The 18,437-nt window shown below is 37.9% G+C and overlaps 1 long non-coding RNA gene and 3 other non-coding genes across 4 annotated transcripts; all 4 read left to right on the top strand.

Annotated features, from left to right (window-relative positions):
• Positions 1 to 6,587: 6,587 nt before the first annotated feature.
• LOC128660087 (uncharacterized) lies at positions 6,588 to 13,544 on the top strand. The gene is made up of 6 exons (XR_008402505.1): positions 6,588 to 6,732; positions 7,914 to 7,967; positions 10,000 to 10,053; positions 10,667 to 10,805; positions 11,923 to 11,976; positions 13,326 to 13,544. It is a non-coding gene; the product is annotated as an uncharacterized LOC128660087 (long non-coding RNA).
• Positions 7,664 to 7,796, top strand: LOC128661934 (small nucleolar RNA SNORA9). Its single transcript, XR_008402701.1, has one exon. It is a non-coding gene; the product is annotated as a small nucleolar RNA SNORA9 (small nucleolar RNA).
• On the top strand, positions 9,775 to 9,907 carry LOC128661935 (small nucleolar RNA SNORA9). Its single transcript, XR_008402702.1, has one exon. It is a non-coding gene; the product is annotated as a small nucleolar RNA SNORA9 (small nucleolar RNA).
• Positions 11,382 to 11,515, top strand: LOC128661933 (small nucleolar RNA SNORA9). The gene has a single exon (XR_008402700.1). It is a non-coding gene; the product is annotated as a small nucleolar RNA SNORA9 (small nucleolar RNA).
• Positions 13,545 to 18,437: the final 4,893 nt, after the last annotated feature.

The raw sequence follows: 18,437 nt of genomic DNA, 5'->3' as shown, positions 1-18,437 counted from the left end.
TTCAGATGGACCATAGACATATGAATGCTTAGATAATTTATAACGGTTGTTTCCATTTCTATTGCAGGCATCAATTAATGCGTGCAGAGATTGTCGAAGACATAGAGCATGCTATATCATGTGAAAATATATTAGATATATAAATGCCATAAATTTCAAAATAATTAGTAATTTAAAATTGCCTTAATATAAATTAATATAATACAATATAAATAATGTTAGACACATGTTTCATATCAAAATGACCAGAGAGGTAATGTAATCTACCCAGCTGCGATTGGTATTGCAAACTTATTAATATGAAGAAAATTATGGTAGTTATTACACATTTTAAAAAAAAATGTTTAAATGTATAGCTGTATATATTATTTTTTTTTGTCATGCTGCATTTATTTGTACTGTCTATTTGTAATACTGCCACCCAATGGACAAGGTACGGTGTTGCGACACAGGTATTACAGCCCGGAGATGATTGGCTGTTAAAGAATGCATCTCCTTAGCAACGCACACTCACAGAGTGAGCCAATGGCAGGGACAAGGTTTCGAAGGGCCACCCATATTTCACACATATGATTAGACAATAAGTTGTATGCAGAAGGAAGAAAAGGGACACTGGCTGCAGAGTTTTGTAACTGACTGAAACTGTTTTGCGTGGGACACAGTCAAACTATAAAAACAAAGTGGGCCATATTTCTCCTATTCCATTGCAATTACACTTATTTTATATGAGGTGTGAAAAAATCTTGAAGTTGGATATCATTTTGGTAACGTATATATAGAGTATAAGAAAAGGGCTGCTAATTACATGTGATATTTTAAAGTCACTGCAGTTTAAAGATACAGTTTTCTGGGTTTTGTAAGATAAGTTATATGCTTAGTCAAATTGTATTTAATAGATTTAAAGAAGCAGTGTGTTTTTTTTTTAAGTTAGCATTTCACAGCCGATATATATATATTGTTTGAATCTGTATCTGATTGGCCGAGTAACTCATCTGTGCAAGTTCTGAGATTTTAAGTTAATTTTGTATTAGGATAAATTGCAGTTAAATAGCAGAATATATATATATTATCCTATTGTTGAAAGAGCACAGTTTAGAATTGTATTGCTTGGATGTTAAAGGTTTTTAGTCCCATGTGTTAAATAAATAAGGCTGAATTGTGAAGGTATATTTTTCTGGGTTTTGTAAGAAGGATAGCATATTTTAAGAGTTGGTTTTAACGCATATAAATTTTGTGTCATATTCTAATATTGCAAATATATTTCAAAAATGTTCATGGATATTAACTAAATAAAAGAGTTCAGGTATTTATATTAATTTTATTGTTTCTAGTAGATGCATGTTTATTAAGGGTTTCTATTTTTAAAGAAAATTATTGGTTGTATTGTGTCATAACCCTGCCATAAGCTGATATATATTATTTGGATAGCACTACTAAGATTTTCATAAATATACTGACATAACACTGATAAGAGTCCAAGCCCAGGTGTTCCTGGGAGCTCAGTTACCAACTACCATACCACCAATGTCAGGGCTGTAGATGGACTTGCATAAAAAAACATATATAAATTTGTGAAATGGAAAAAGTGACCTTTAAGTGGTACTTAAAGCTACATAGTTTCCTTATGTAGCTTTAAGTACACAGAGCTTAATTACTTTTGGTTTGCTCATAGGGGTCAGCAACACATAAAATCAATCTGCTTGCTAATTGCTGTCACAAATAGAACATTATTTGTTGCACTCGGATAAAGTTTACACATTTGCAAAACATTTCACTAAAGCTGCTATATTTGACGATTTTTAATTTAAATATTTTATTTTCCCATTTCATGAGCGTAGAAAAAAACATTTAAAAAAAGTAATAGTTCAGGCACATCAATTAAATATTCACAGCAACAAACCTTGAGTAGAACGTTATGCAGTATAGGAGATTAGTATCAATATTCTCTAGCAGTGGATAACAATGCTCTGACCATTAGGTGGCGATGTTACACATGTATAAAACTGCCCATAAGTGAAATAATAAAGAAACTTATAGTCCACTCCTCAGTACCAGGGAAGGTATTTGCAATCCAGTAAATATATGAGCATATTAAATATTAAAGCAAATAAATAAATCTAGCATTGATATTCCAGCATGTCCTTTCTGTCTCTGTCAAGTGGCAGTATATATATATATATATATATATATATATATATATATATATATATATATATATATATATATATATACAGGGAGTGCAGAATTATTAGGTAAGTTGTATTTTTGAGGATTAATTTTATTATTGAACAACAACCATGTTCTCAATGAACCCAAAAACTCATTAATATCAAAGCTGAATAGTTTTGGAAGTAGTTTTTAGTTTGTTTTTAGTTATAGCTATTTTAGGGGGATATCTGTGTGTGCAGGTGACTATTACTGTGCATAATTATTAGGCAACTTAACAAAAAACAAATATATACCCATTTCAATTAATTATTTTTACCAGTGAAACCAATATAACATCTCAACATTCACAAATATACATTTCTGACATTCAAAAACAAAACAAAAACAAATCAGTGACCAATTTAGCCACCTTTCTTTGCAAGGAAACTCAAAAGCCTGCCATCCATGGATTCTGTCAGTGTTTTGATCTGTTCACCATCAACATTGCATGCAGCAGCAACCACAGCCTCCCAGACACTGTTCAGAGAGGTGTACTGTTTTCCCTCCTTGTAAATCTCACATTTGATGATGGACCACAGGTTCTCAATGGGGTTCAGATCAGGTGAACAAGGAGGCCATGTCATTAGATTTTCTTCTTTTATACCCTTTCTTGCCAGCCACGCTGTGGAGTACTTGGACGCGTGTGATGGAGCATTGTCCTGCATGAAAATCATGTTTTTCTTGAAGGATGCAGACTTCTTCCTGTACCACTGCTTGAAGAAGGTGTCTTCCAGAAACTGGCAGTAGGACTGGGAGTTGAGCTTGACTCCATCCTCAACCCGAAAAGGCCCCACAAGCTCATCTTTGATGATACCAGCCCAAACCAGTACTCCACCTCCACCTTGCTGGCGTCTGAGTCGGACTGGAGCTCTCTGCCCTTTACCAATCCAGCCACGGGCCCATCCATCTGGCCCATCAAGACTCACTCTCATTTCATCAGTCCATAAAACCTTAGAAAAATCAGTCTTGAGATATTTGTTGGCCCAGTCTTGACGTTTCAGCTTGTGTGTCTTGTTCAGTGGTGGTCGTCTTTCAGCCTTTCTTACCTTGGCCATGTCTCTGAGTATTGCACACCTTATGCTTTTGGGCACTCCAGTGATGTTGCAGCTCTGAAATATGGCCAAACTGGTGGCAAGTGGCATCTTGGCAGCTGCACGCTTGACTTTTCTCAGTTCATGGGCAGTTATTTTGAGCCTTGGTTTTTCCACACGCTTCTTGCGACCCTGTTGACTATTTTGAATGAAACGCTTGATTGTTCGATGATCACGCTTCAGAAGCTTTGCAATTTTAAGAGTGCTGCATCCCTCTGCAAGATATCTCACTATTTTTTACTTTTCTGAGCCTGTCAAGTCCTTCTTTTGACCCATTTTGCCAAAGGAAAGGAAGTTGCCTAATAATTATGCACACCTGATATAGGGTGTTGATGTCATTAGACCACACCCCTTCTCATTACAGAGATGCACATCACCTAATATGCTTAATTGGTAGTAGGCTTTCGAGCCTATACAGCTTGGAGTAAGACAACATGCATAAAGAGGATGATGTGGTCAAAATACTCATTTGCCTAATAATTCTGCACTCCCTGTATATTATTTTACTTTTAACCCTTATCTGTAAAGTGTACCAAGTGAGCGTGTTTTTAGTGAAGTGGCAGCAATATATGAAAAAAAACATAAGCCTTTTAACAGGAGAACATGCTGAAATGTTATGCTTTCTGCACTATAATGTTTTTCTACTTAACTGAGAGTACTGAAGAAATCGTGTAGTGCTTTTTTTTGAAAATTATTTTAAAATACTTGCGAGCAATTTTTTAACTATTTTTTTTATGCAAACTATTTCAAATTAATTAGCCATTTTAGTATATGCACAGATCTCAACCTGTTTTATGGCACTTTAAATTTAATTTTATATCAGTGTGCAGTTTAAAAGGGATTTATGCCGTTTTCTATGTTTTGGGAAGCAATTTAATAAGTTAATTTTCAAGCACTTTATTTTTCCCAGTTGTTTACTTTTAATGTTTAAAATTTGAATAAGCATGTTCAGTTTATACCGGATTTGTGTAGAAATTGTGTTGATTTTTCAAAATGTACAGAATATCGGCCCCTGTTATCGGTTATCGGCCTGAAAGGCAGTCAATAATCGGTATCTGCACTGAAAAAACTATATTGGTTTATCCCTATCATTTTCTAAATGTCTCTTTCTGAAATCTATTTGAACATCTCAATTCTTTGTCCTCCAAGGAGGGGATTCTAAATACTAAGTCTGTCTTTCTAAAAAATAAAAAGCCTTAGATCTAGATGGCTTCTCACCATCATTTGTATACGAATTTACATTTTATTCTTTGACATAAAAATTTGTAGGGGAGAGGGAGGGATGGGACCCTATGCTACAGAAAATTGTTTGTAGGGGGGGGCCCTATGCTACAGAAAAAAAAATACATATAAAATAAAAAGTACTTATTTGTTACTGGCAGCTAACATGTAGGACTTAGGTTGTAAGAGCTCTGGGTACTAACCCTACTCATGTAGCTCCCACTTGCCCTCAGGTGTTCTGTCCAAAAAGCTATCCCGGTACTGCACATGCGTGTTTTTGAAAAAAATCCCGTCAAAATGTGGTACACAGCCGTTTTAATGGGTTAAAGCGACAGTTCACCCCAAAATATTCTCCCCTTTAAATTATTCCCAATGATCCTTTTTACCTTCTAGAGTGTATTACATTGGTTACAAGTAGCTCCTTTACTCCTATTTCAGCATTTGAACTAGCTGATTTAGTCTGTGGTATAGCCACCTATACTGAAAGTTTTGATACTGGAGGATATGCTATTGACAAGCCTAAGTAAACACAGCCAGCATAAGAAGTTACACTCTCAGTGGGATGCAGGATAGTTAAGTAATAAAATGGTAATTTTCCATTATTCTCTCTATTTATTGAGCTTTGGTGTTCCAGCCAAATAAAAGATAAGGAAGCAAGTGTGTGTACACAAAATTATAACATAATGATATTACCTTTAAGTTCAACTCATTGAAATAAGCTCTGGTTTCAAAGCACAAAATCAGCTACTTCATATACACAAATAAGCATGGAAATGCTATTTCTCAAATATTTTATACTCTGCAGTTGGTATAACATAGTTGCCAACATTTCAAAAAAATTCCAGGGACACTTTGCAGCAGAGCAAGCAAGCGGGTTACTGGAGTATTGACGACCTACTGTTCAACTGCTCCGCCCACTCAGTTCTGCAATCAAAACACACCCATTTGAAAGTAATAGTATAATTTAGACTTATCCATAGTTTATTATACAGATTACAGCACCAAGCTCTTACACCTACCCAGTCTCTGGAACACATTTTGGGCATATGGTTATTTTTACAACACAACATCAAAATTAGAAAGACAAATAATATGTGAACCCATTCAATAATAATAACAATATTCCATTAGGAATTAATTATATTTAAATAATACACTATATCTATTTGTCATCTATCTATCTGTGTGTGTGTGTGTATATATATATATATATATATATATATATATATATATATATATATATATATATATATATATATATATATATATATATATATATATATATATATATATATATATATATATAAGATTTTCAGGGACATTTCCAGGGACAAAAAAAATCCAGGGACATACAACAAAATCCAGGGACATACAACAAAATCCAGGGACTGTCCCTGGAAATCAGGGACTGTAGGGAACTATGGTATAACAAGTCATTCCAAATACAATAATGGGAAAACAATTTTACAGTGTACTGTCCCTTTAACCCCAGTAAATGTACATATGATCAATTATTGATATTGTGCACTGTACTGGGCGCATGAGCCGTCTTTAATTAGAGGCAGAGGACGTCAAAATGTGCTACCCACCAATTAAGTATCCAAGTACTTCCGTCAAAAAGCTACCTCGTCATGAGCATGCGCGCATGTCAGTCAATCAAATGTTGAGGAACGCGAGTATCTATTGAAAAAAAAACAACCTATACGCTAGTACTGCGCATGGGCACAAATACATAGCATTTCACACGTAAATGACGTACTTTTGTGCTTACTCTGCCACCTATTGGTAATGCTTAAACAATGCCGCTCTGTGAGAATAAACCATTCCTTAAAATGTGGGGATGGCTTTTCTAAAATAATTTAAAATTATCAATCAACCGCTTGTGTACACGGGGATACAGAACTCATTGCTTACACTGGTAAAACTATTTATGTCACAACCTGCGTAGTAGGTATCGGTTTCTGTTTAAGAACACAGCAGAGGAAGTTTTGCAGCAGATGGTACGGTCCGGCTTCTGAGGAAGGAAACTGGATCTGCAGCTGGAAGTTCGGTCATTTCGCACGCGTGTCCTGTCCTGAGCAGTAATGGTGGAGTGTGTCTCTCTGACTCCCATCCGGAGATCGTGTGCTTGTGGGGAGATGGTTGTTTCTCAGTATTTCCTGGGTATGGAGCTTGGGGCTACTAAGTGCTTAGTCCTTTTGCCCTGCTGCAGGTATGTTTATTTGTGTATAGAAATGTGCCGGTGAGCTGGAGCTGTGTGTGAGTTTTTATAGTTTTGTATTAAACTGTTGTGTAATCTAAATATAAAATTGTAACTCTAGCTATGGAGTAGTATACGCCCTAACTGGGCTGTGTATAGACTCAGTCGCATTAAACATGCTTTAGCAAGGGGGTATATGGTGAGAGTCTGCAATTTTAGGATCAGGTTTTCTAACTTCTCGATAATACAAAACCTTTACAATTTCTTCTGATAACGAACCGGCAGAATCCAGTTTCTCAGTTGTCCCCTTTTTTTGTAACTAGATTTAAATTATAAACAGTGTACAGGGCAGATGTGACACCAGGATAGTTTGATCAATTTTTTTATTAACCCTTTGAGTGCTAAGCACTTTCCCACCTGGGTGCTAAGCACATTTGAGTTGTTTTTTTTCAGATCCCCAAGACTTATACTGTTGGAAAGGTTAGGCGATTACCTTTCCAACAGTGTAAGTCTTGGGGGCCTGTAGCTGCTTAGATGCCTAAGATACAGGCTTCTAAGCAACATGCCCCCTTTCCCCATATCGTCCGTTGTCGTTTTTTTAATAAAGTTACGCAGTGACGTCATTGTGCGTGGCGTCACCACACAAAACATGAAGCCCCAGCGATGCCTGTCATAATACAGGCCTGATCGTCAGGGTAGAAGCGGGTGGGAGCCCCCCAGATCTCCCTCAAGGTGGGAGAGTGCTAGCGACAGCTCTAAACCGTCGTTGGCACCTGAGTGGTAAACTCTGCGACGGCTCAGAGCAGTCGTTAGCACTCGAGGGCTTAATTTTAAAATTAATTTATATACTATTGGTGCATCTGTAAAGTAATTGCGCACTGGGACAGAATCACATGTCAGATACAAAGCAATAATACAGTTTGTTTTGCAGCCAGTGATGTAAATGCAAGGCTTCCAGCATGACTCGGCTTGTGGTAGTCCTGATCATTCCTGTAGCACTTGCTAAATCAATGCTGAGATGGTTTGAGGCCTTCTTCTGCCTATCCAGAGGGAGGTTATAGAAATCCCATACATGTCTTATTGTGCTACATATTTGTGTGAAACGTAATGAATGAGGTTTCCATAACGGGGGAAAATAATTTGGCTTGATACCTTGTAAGTTTAGTACATGCGTGTTTTTTGTTTTTTTTCAGAATAACGTGATGGCTGGTTTCTCCCATTGAAAAGCCGCGGTTCATTGGCACAAGGTTTGTGAATTCATCTAGTCTCCCATCATGGGTGGTACGCCTTATCGTTCGTGTAGAGCAGTGTTTCCCAGAGAAGGTGGTACTGCCTCCTAGGGGCGATCAGATTACTTAGTAGGGGAGCACTAATAGGCAAAAGGGGCACTGGATATACCATAGGGGGCACTAGTATGCAAGGAATATGTTAGTGGGGTCCTCAAAGTATAATCATAATTTGTTTTTGTTTTTCCTAAATATGCAAAGCTAAACAGCTTTCGAGCTATGTATGTGAAGTTTTACTGCTCTTTGCCTTTTAAAGGGGCAGTTTACTCAATTTTTCTCCCCATTAATTTGTTCCCAATGATCCACTTTACCTGCTGGAGTGTATTAAATTGTTTACAAGTATTTCCGTCACCCTTGTATTAGCATTTAAAATAGTTTATTTAGCCTGTGGTATCCCCACCCATCCTGAAAGTTTTTGGCCTCAAGGCCAAGCTGTGTAAATACAGCCAGTAAAAGAAATTACACTCCCAGTGGGTTATAGAAGAAATAAGGTAATAAAATGTTCATTTTCCATTATCTCAAAGTATTAGTGATTGGTTTAGGGACAGATATAAGATAAAGAAGCAGGTATATGTACTCAATGTGATACAGCAATGAGATCTTTTATAGTATACTGTCCCTTTTTTTAAGGCTTTTTCTTCTGATACTTCAGGTTTATCAGCAACTTACACTTTCTCTCACTGATAAATTGCAGCCACTTGCACTGTAGGCTGCGTTCCTTGTTTTGGCAGCACTGCAGCATGTGTTAGCATTAACTGCACAGTTTAGAATTGTGTAGTAGCAGGAAACACAGCAAATGCCTGTTGTGCTTGACTCAGTAGCTTTGCACATAGTCAGACATCTAAGTTTTGTGTCATCAGAAATAATCTGATGGTGCGGTACATAACATTTTGCTAAGTAAAATACATTTTCTATAAAGTTGATTTATTGGTGCAGTAGTACAGCCATGCTCCAAGCAAATGAATAATATCCAGATCTCAGACTATGGCTTTTTTTAACACAAATTATCTTGTGACTCAGAACATACCATTTTAGAAATGTTTCCAATTTATTCTATTAAAAAATGTGCTTTTTTCCTATGATATTCTGTGTTGAAGAGATACCTAGGTAGGTACCTTATGCATTACATGGCAGGAAATAGTGCTGCCATCTAGTGCTCTTGCAAATGCATTACATTCTTGCAAAACTGCTGCCATATTATAGTGCTTCAGAAATGGGCTGGCTCCTAAGCATACATCCCTGATTTTCAACAAAATACCAAAAGAACAAAGAAAAATTGATAGTAGAAGTATACTAGAAAGTTGTTAATAATCGCATGTTCTAGCTGAACTATGAAAACATTTTTAGGTTTCATATCCCTTTAAGATATTCTAAAAATGTGGCCTGTTGGTGTGCTCTGAGGGAAAAACTCTATTGTTTTTCTGTGAACATTTGTGAAGGATTTTTATTTATATATAATATATACAGCACTATTAATTACACAATGTGTGACGTTTCAGACATGATTATGATATACTGAGTTGTCCCCTTTTTTTGTAACTAGATTTAAATGATAAACTCTGTAAATGTTTAATTTGTGGCCCTTTTCAGTCAAAAATTCACACAAAACACAGGGCAGATATGTGACACCAGGATAGTTTGATATTTTTTTAAAAATTCATTTTCAAATTAATTTATATACTATTGGTGCATTTGTAAATTAATTGCACACTGGGACAGAATCACATGTCAGATACAAATACAGTTTGTTTTGCAGCCAGTGATGTAAATGCAAGGCTTCCAGCATGACTCGGCTTGTCGTAGTCATGATCATTCCTGTAGCACTTGCTAAATCAATGCTGAGATGGTTTGAGGCCTCCTTCTGCCTATCCAGATGGAGGTTATAGAAATCCCATACATGTCTTATTGTGCTACATATTTGTGTGAAACGTAATGGAATAATTTGGCTTGATACCTTTGTAAGTTAAGTACATGCGTGTTTTTGTCTTTTCAGAATAACGTTATGGCTGGTTTCTCCAAATGAAAAGCCACGGATCGTTGGCACAAGGTTTGTGAATTCACTAAGGGACATAAAACCAGAGTTTGGGACCCTTCATCAAGCCAATCCATCGGTTTAATGTGGCTTATAAGACTTGCACAGTGACTATAGATTTAAAAAAAGCCGGTATCAGAAGATAAAGATGATAAAGTTTTTAATAAGATAAAAAAAAACTAACATTTGCTACTCATTTTATATTATATTGACATGATCTTTATTAAGGAGTGTGCACTCCCAGGTTCCCATTCAATACTGCTGCTACTCAACCTCTCAGCCAATTGTTTGTGCAACTTTAAATACCAACAGCGGATGCTGCCTGCTTGCTGCAATGCCTGGAGGACAAGGTTCTTGGAGGTGAACCTTGTCCATTAGGCTTAAATATTTTGTGGGTTCCACTAGGGGGCGCTGATAATTATTTTATAGAAACAGGGGGGGGCAGTGACCTGAAAGTTTGGGAACCACTGCTGTAGGAGGTCAACACCTGTTACACTGCACATGGTTGCTAGATTTCTCATGTTACTTTAGTCGGACTTTATCAAAGGGATTGGTGGATAAAGTAGACTTGCTACCATTGTCTTATATTTCCTTATCCTTTTTTTGTTTTTTTTTCTACCTTGTTTAGCCTGCAGAAAGCAGAACAAGATGCTGAGTGAGTTATCTTTCCTGGGATTTCGATACAAATTTTCTGGGATGGCTTGGCTTTTATTGCTTTAGAGATTGCCTAATTAACACTGGAATGGTTTGATCCTACCCCTCCCAAGGTAAGTGTTTTATAGGTCAGTTTGCTGCAAAATATATTTATGCATAAAATTAGTTATCATTTCCCAGTTTTATAATTTCCACAAACCTGATGTGTGACCCCCCCCCCCACAATGTTTTAGCTTATAAATTAATAATTGTGATTGGCAATTCATGGTACCCTTTTATTTCATGAAGGGAACGTTCTACTAGGTACTAGAGATGGCTGCAGCAAAGGGTTAACCCTATAGCTATCCTCTATTTCAACCATTACATAAAGTCTCAAGTGTAACATACTGTGCTGGTGCCTGTGTAGCTATCGGCATGAGCATTATCATATTGTGATTATTTAATCAGGCGGTATACCTCTTGCCTTCTCTGGTTCAACTGTCTCCACTTATCTATTTCTCTGCCACTCTGTCTACCCCCCATAAAATGAATTAGGATTGCGGGTTCTCATACATTGTCGCTATAAATAGGACAGATAAAGTCTTATATGTCCATGTGCATTGTTAGTTGACTTTTTTTTTTTTTTAACCATTTTAACACTTCTTCAAGATGATCCTGTTTTATGGTATTTTTAATATAGTGCGTCTCACATGCAAGTCTTTCCAGCATGACTGGGCTTGTGGTAGTCCTGATCATTCCTGTAGATCTTGCTAGATTAACACTGAGATGGTTTGAGGCCTCCTCTTGCCTTTCCAGGGGGAGGTTATAGAAACCTCAGACATTTTACAATGTAAACTATGGAGATATTTCTCAATAATTTGGGGTAGTTGGCCATATAAGTTCTTTTTCCACTCCCCCTGTACCATTTGGCAGCCATCAGCCAATCACAAATGCATACACACTTATTCCTGCACATGCTCAGTAGGAGCTAGTGACTCAAAAAGTTTAAATATAAAAAGACTGTGCACATTTAGTTAATTGAAGTAAATTGGAAAGTTGTTTCAAATGGCATGCTCTATCTGAATAATGAAAGTTTAATTTTGATTGAGTGTTCCTTTAACACTTTGGCTGCTAGTGAGGCCAGAAATTTGTGTTTGTTTTTTTTGTTTTTTTATAATTACTTTGCCTTTACATCTAGCTTATCTTTTAGCAAATATAAATGAGAAATAACCGGTACTTCTTTCCTTTCAGAAATAAACCTGGGAGTTCTTGCTTTGTCTCGATGGTGCTGCAGTTTCATAGAAGGTGAATTTCATGCCTGTTTTCTTGTTCAGGTTCCTCATAGAATTTTGGCTTTGTGTAATTTCTTTCCATGCCTTAGAGAATGGATCTGACAGTAAAGCAGTGATACATTGCTGTATTTATGATGGAAAATAACCAAACATGTTGTGTCTTATTTTTATTAGAGGTATGAACCCCAAAAACTTTCATGATTCAGATAGAGCATATTGGGATTTTTTAAGCAACTTTCAAATCTGCTTCATTCTCTTGGTATCCTTTTGAAGAAGCAGCAATGTACTAGTGGGAACTAGCTTAACACATTGGGTGAGCAAATGACAAGAGGCATAAATGTGCAGCTAGCTCCTAGTAGCGTATTGTTGCTCCTAGTTCTAGGTATGGGTTTCAACAAAGGATACCAAAGGCACAAAGCAAATTAGGTTCTAGAAGTATATAGGAACACATTAAAATGTATTTCTATATCTGCATCATGAAAATGTAATTTTGACTTTACTACTATTATTGCATTGCTGCATGCATACAACTATATATGTGTTTAAACCCAGCATTATATAACCATTCTAAGAATAGGTAACACATAATATATATTGCCTAAGGCACGGGGTGACAACCCAGAAGCCAGGTAGCCACTGGCTGCAAGAATTTTACCCTTGGGTTATTTATATAGCTATGTACACATGTCTGCCTAAGGGAATTGTGGCATCAAATTCTGTGCATTTTTATTTTTTAAATGAATCCCTTAAGCCAACACCACTTACATATTTATAGGTACAATATATGGGACTTCACTTTGTCTTTAAATGCCAGTTTTAGAAGACTTATGGTGTAGACTTTTCTTGAAACTCTTCACACCATGAGTATATTGCTCAAACCAATCTTGATTGTGATTAACTTTGTACTTAGTAAATTTGGAGACACCTTCACATGGTTTTACCACATGTTCTCATGAGAAACCAAACTACTATATCAGAGATTGACAAACGCAGGGCGACCGTCTTTAAATTGGTCCTTGCACCAAGATTTCTTGGTACCTTTTTTGCTTTGCGGCCCAATGTGAATCATGCACGCCATAAGGATAATTATTCCTATACATCAGTATGTGTCGGCTTATAGTGACAGTTTGCTGTGAGGTCTCTGCACAGCACTGCAACTAATTACACCAGCTGCTTATTTATGGGGGGGGGGGGCGCAATCCTTGGCTTACATTGCAGCTGTGAGTTTGATCTTGGCAAGTATGTGCGACAGTTAAAGGGTTGATTCACTGCTCCATAAGTGCATGCATACCTTATTACAATTATTATTTTTATAGAACTTGGTTCACCACAATAATTTGCTTTATCTTCTGTATTTCCCAGTACAATTACCGGGAGTGTTTGCTGAAAACGAAGAATAAGATATTGCTGTTTATTGAGCACAGCATCAGAGAAGAAGAAAAATTATAACAGAAAACATCTGCCTCCTCCAGATCACTAGAAGATGAATCTATTTTTTAAATGTAATTGTGAATGAGAATGTAAATCTAGCATTGTAATTTTTGTAGCTATGAAAATGTAAATAAAATAAAAATGTATATATTCTTAGTGAAGACTCAACCTTATTTCAAAAGTGAGCATTAATATATTGAAGTTTGTAAGGCCATTTTCTAGTGCAGTGATAAGAAGCCACTATCCTTTTTAAAGAGCTGTAAAGGTTTTTTTTTTTTTTATAATTTTTATTAAGGTTGAAAAATGAAAACAGTACAGAAATGCCATATGTACAGCCATTGCAAAACATACAGTCTCAATAAACCAGTTCAGTGCTATACATAACTTTGCAGGATGCATGATTAGAGGGCGTGAAATAAAGTACAGGTTGGCAATTACATAAAGCAGAAGTGGAAATTAGTCCTACTAAAGTACTGCATATGTAGTGGAGAGATACACATGGTCAACCTCTGTTTTTTTTTCTTTGAATAATGCAACTAAAACAACTGTACTTTCGTCCTGGACCATTAGGGGGCCACTTATGGGCCTACCTACACGTGTTAAGCAGCAATGAGGAAAATTGGTTTTGGGATTAATATAGAGAAAACCATCAATGTTAACTGCATCAAATGTCCTGTGAGTGAGGGGTGCTGTACCTTATACAGGCTTCTCCTATAGAAGAAGCAATATACCATTAAGGACATGGGGAAGGGTCTACTTAGTGGGCAGAATCCACAATGCATATAGTGAGGCCTATATCTGCTATAGCTCAATAGATACCTCAATGACCAACAGTTCTAACTACCTCTCCTGGAAGCGGACTTAGCAGCTTGCTCGCATAATATAGGCCTATCACATATAAAAACAAATTACAAGGTAGACAGCAGACTAGTATGTGTAACTTTTTGACATAGCAGCCTCCAGGAACATAAATAATACAAAACTCCCTAAATGACTAACTTTTCAATACTGAACTTTAAACATGTAGTAAATATTTTGGGTGTGGGATATCAACCCATCCATGCATAATATAAGCAAAATTCACCTACTACCTAATATAATTTAATGTCTATGGTATATAGATACTCCACAGGGGGATGTGGTTGATTAAGGGTTAATAGGTGCCAGGATAGTGGATTGTGCAGGTGGGAGGTATAAGGATATGTAGGGTGCTATCGGATAAGAACGTAACTGCATTTGCTCACCATAGGTTCCGTACAAGGCGACATTAGGGGATGGGGGATTATGATTGTTAGTAACCACACGGCTATAAGAGTTCAAAGATCCCCTGGCTGTCTTTTTATTGCCGGTTATGGGCACCGATCGGCTCTGCTTCCTTATTGTGCAGCCGTAAGTTTCTCCCCAAGTGCCACATGCGGGTAGACATACCTCTGCTACCTGGAGTCCCGTATCGGGCCCGGTTTGTGTCGGACGTGCATGTGGTCTCGCGTAGCAGGCTGGGTCTCCAAAGATCTGCTCTTGGGCTTCTTCCCTGCATATTTTCGGTCCAGTATCCGCTCGCTGGCTGAAGGGCATTGAATCGCATATCATGCCTCCATGCAGCTTTGAGATTTTCTGCATAGGTACAAGATCGGGCGGGGTTTTTGCTGGATCCGAGGTCTGTTCTGGAGCTAAAAGGGGCGCCCCTCTGGCCAGGCTAGGATCAGGGCTTTAATTTTCAGGTGGAGTAAGTTCAGCGGGTGCCTGCAGTGATCCCTTAGGAAGCTGTCCTCCAGAGAGGATAACACAGAAATCTCTCTCTAGGTCTCGAAAGTAGTCCTGAAGGAGACTGCTCGTTCGCGCCTCCCACCTTGCTAAAGCTTCCATTTCCACTCGGTGAGTGCAGAAGCAATTATGGCTCAGAGTAGACCCTTACTGTGGGCGATGGTTTTCTTGTAGAAGTAGAAAAAGCAGTTAGAACACAACTGCTATACCCCAAACGTGGGGGGGGTGCTGATTCCCTGTAGTGAGGCCGCCGCCTAAGGTTCCAGCGGTCCAGATCTGGTCTAGTTATCATGAACTCTGCAAATTTGGTGTCGTTAGGATCCACAGTTTGTGGGCTATTTAAAGTTACCAATGATTTTAGTCTAAATTTTATTCAGGTGTGAAAAAATGCTGTAACCCCAACAACAAAACACTTGTGCTTTTTATGCTGCTTTGCTAAATCTTCCAAAACAAGACCCACACTGATGTATTTCCTTTTTATTTATTATGACAGCTAAAAGATTGAGAGGCCACCACACCTGTGTGTTTTGATTGTTTGGGTGCTTGCTGTTCTCACTGAACACCCGGTAGCCTTCTGCGTGTTACTTTTGATAGAGGAGCAGTCACTTGTCCATTTTGGGGCTAGTGGCTGTAGATTATAAAGGGCTTTCTATATCGCCCACTTTTTCAAACTAAGAGGTTGTTTTTTATGTTTTCTATAGGGTATGGATGTTCCATTGGAGCTTTATATCAACCATATATTAAAATTAAAGGGGCAGAAATAACTGAGACTTATAAAATGTTATAGTAAAAAAAAAATATATATATAGATATCGATCTATCCAAGTTAGAGAACCGCACTCACTGGACTTTTAACAAACAATAATGTAGTAATTTATGAAAAAGTGACGTTTCGGGGAATCAACTGTCCCCTATATATAAAAAAATACTTTGCACCTTTTATGATTCAGAAAGGGCAGCAGTTTTAAGACTTTCCAATTTACTTCATTATCAAATTTTGCAGTTTTTCTATATTCACAATGGGGAACAAGATTCTACTGAGCATATGCACAAGCTCACAGGGTAGATACGTATACTAGTCTGATTGGCTAATGTCTGTCATATGGTGCATGGGGCCAGAAAATAGGAGAGAGAGTGCCAGAAAAACCAATCTGCTGCTTATTTTAAATTCAGAGTAGATGTTTTTGCATTGTCTTTTTATGCACTTGTTAATTATTCAATTCTACTGTGTTGAGTGGTCCTTTAACTCTTGCGAAGATATAAACACTGCAGGGTTCACCGGTCTACCAGCATCTGTCCTTGATGGAACTTTAGCAAAAGGTAATAGGGGTATTGCAAAGCAACAAGTTAACAAATTGTGGGAAGCTTATGCGTGATGGGGCGAATTTCTCTTTGAAAAACAATTTTGGCAAGCAAGGTATTGATGTATTCAGATAGGGTGTTTTTTTTTTTTTTTACATTTATTGATAACGGACTTGGCTGCGCTGTCGCTCTGGGAGTAAGGTTGTATAAGTTTTCCTGCTTTTAGTTGCTTGCAGTCGTTCTCACCTCCAAGAGATAAAAAAAATCCAAAATAGGGCAGTAACTTCAAAACGCTTGAATTCACAAATTTATGCTTCTGCTGATTCAGGAATTAAAGCAAATTTCTTTTTTAAAGACACAATGAGTCCACGGATCATCATCCTTACTTATGGGATATTCTCCTCCTGGTCAGCAGGAGGAGGCAAAGAGCACCACAGCATAGCTCCTCCCTTCCCTCCCACTCCAGTCATTCTCTTTGCCTACGTTAGTGATAGGAAGAGGTAAAGTGAGGTGTTAGTATAGATTCTTCAATCAAGTGTTTATTGTTTTTAAAGTAGTGCCAGAGAGTGCTACTTTGTCATAGGGTGTAGCCGTAGTCCATATCAGTCTCTACAGTAGAGCTTTTGGTGGCTTTAGAGCAATGGGAACTGGTGGGACATAATTCTCACTGCGCCTCCCATACATTTATGCTGCCCTAATCCTGATGGCCTAAGCAATTTTAACTCGGGCTTTATCGTTTTCCACAGGGCTATGGGAGGGAGAGGACCTCTTAAACCTGCTGGACTGTTTTGCTGTCGGACAGCATTCAGGTAAGTGCTGACTTTTTCTTTATTCTGGGACAATATAAAGCTCAGAGGAAAGTGGGCACTTTAAGATGTAATATACACATAACGCTCAGATACAAGAAACGCTTTATGTTTGGACATTTTACTCTTTATATTATGGTGAGTTTATTTTGACAGTACAGGTGCACTGGGGCTGGGAGATGAGCTAAAACATTTTTTTTACGATGGCTAACTTTCTAACGGCTTGTTATTTCTATAAAGCCGGTTGGGGTTATGTTTTTGTTAGTAACGCCCATGATGGGCGGGACTACTGGTTTTCACATGTGTCTCACAAACTGCGCAGTTTTCAGCCTGGCTTTGTGTGTGATGATCGGCTGAGCATCGTCGCGCTTGAATCACATGGTTTTTACACAAATTAAGCAAGCAGTTACTATCAGCTCTGCTGCGCCGGACGCTTTACCACATTCTTCACGGACCCTGTCTAGAGCTCAGGAGGATGGGGGGTTAAGACCCTCAGACCAGAGCAAGAGGGGGATTATTACATTCCAAATATACTAGAATTATTTTTTTGGATTATAGTCTAAAGGTTTTAGACAAAAATTGTTGTGGGCTGTTTGTGCTTGGGGGAAGCTATAAGCATAGTATAGTGCTTCTTTTTGCTTGCAGGGGACTGGTGTTTTGAGGCGCAAATCACATTCCTTAGCATTAATTCATTATATTTTGTCACTGGCAGCGTTAGGGGGTGTACAAGACCTTTAATATGGAGCAATCCAATACTGCTACTACTGATATGGATCCTCCTGAGGGTGGCCTCTCAGTAATCCTTATTCCTGTTTGGTGAAAGTCTTCTATCGATAACAAGTTGACATGAAGGTGCGGCTCCAGATCCGTTTTCTTCTCTAGTAGGGGGCAGATTAAACCTTCAAGAGGTCTGGGTGCAGTCTATCCAGGATCCTTTGGTTATGAAAATAGTGTCACAAGGATACAGGATAGACTTCAAATCTTGGCCTCCTATGGGAAGGTTTATCCTGTCTCATATTTCCAGATGTCCAGAAAAGAGAGCAACTTTATTTCAGTGTGTGAAGGATATAGAGAATATGGGGCTAATTGTCCCTGTACCAGTGGCGGACCATGGGAAGGGATTTTATTCCACCCTCTTCATAGTTTCAAAGAAGGAGGGACAGTTCAGACT

This window comes from Bombina bombina, chromosome 5 (genome assembly GCF_027579735.1).
Source record: "Bombina bombina isolate aBomBom1 chromosome 5, aBomBom1.pri, whole genome shotgun sequence".
NCBI classification, from domain to species: domain Eukaryota; kingdom Metazoa; phylum Chordata; class Amphibia; order Anura; family Bombinatoridae; genus Bombina; species Bombina bombina.
The sequence above is the reverse complement of the archived record's forward strand: the minus strand, read 5'-3'. Positions and strand labels throughout refer to the sequence as shown.